The following is a 438-nucleotide window of genomic DNA, read 5'->3' as shown; positions in this document are numbered from 1 at the left end:
CCCCACAGTGAAGCATGGTGGTGGCAGCATCATGCTTTGGGGCTGTTTTTCTTCAGCTGTAACCGGGGCCTTAGTCAGGATGGAGGGAATTATGAACAGTTCCAAATACCAGGCAATTTTGGCACAAAAACTTCTGGCTTCCGTTGGAAAGCTGAAGATGAAGAGGAAGTTCACCTTTCAGCATGACAACGACCCAAAGCACACATTCAAATCCACAAAAGCATGGCTTCACCAAAAGAAGATTAACGTTTTGGAATAGCCCAGACCTGAATCCAATTGAACATTTGCGGGGTGATCTTAAGAGGGCTGTGCACAGGAGATGTCCTCCTAATATAACAGATTTGGAGCACTTTTGCGAAGAAGAGTGGGCAAATATCGCCACGGCAAGATGTGCCATGCTATTAGACTCCTACCCAAAAACACTGAGTGCTGTAATAA

General features: G+C 45.7%; 1 protein-coding gene across 1 annotated transcript in view; it reads right to left on the bottom strand.

The window, feature by feature from the left end:
• smc5 (structural maintenance of chromosomes 5) overlaps window positions 1-438 on the bottom strand; it is a 17,261-nt gene that overhangs the window by 10,958 nt on the left and 5,865 nt on the right. The window lies entirely within an intron of this gene.

The sequence above is a fragment of the Etheostoma spectabile genome, chromosome 7 (assembly GCF_008692095.1).
Source record: "Etheostoma spectabile isolate EspeVRDwgs_2016 chromosome 7, UIUC_Espe_1.0, whole genome shotgun sequence".
NCBI classification, from domain to species: domain Eukaryota; kingdom Metazoa; phylum Chordata; class Actinopteri; order Perciformes; family Percidae; genus Etheostoma; species Etheostoma spectabile.
The sequence above is the reverse complement of the archived record's forward strand: the minus strand, read 5'-3'. Positions and strand labels throughout refer to the sequence as shown.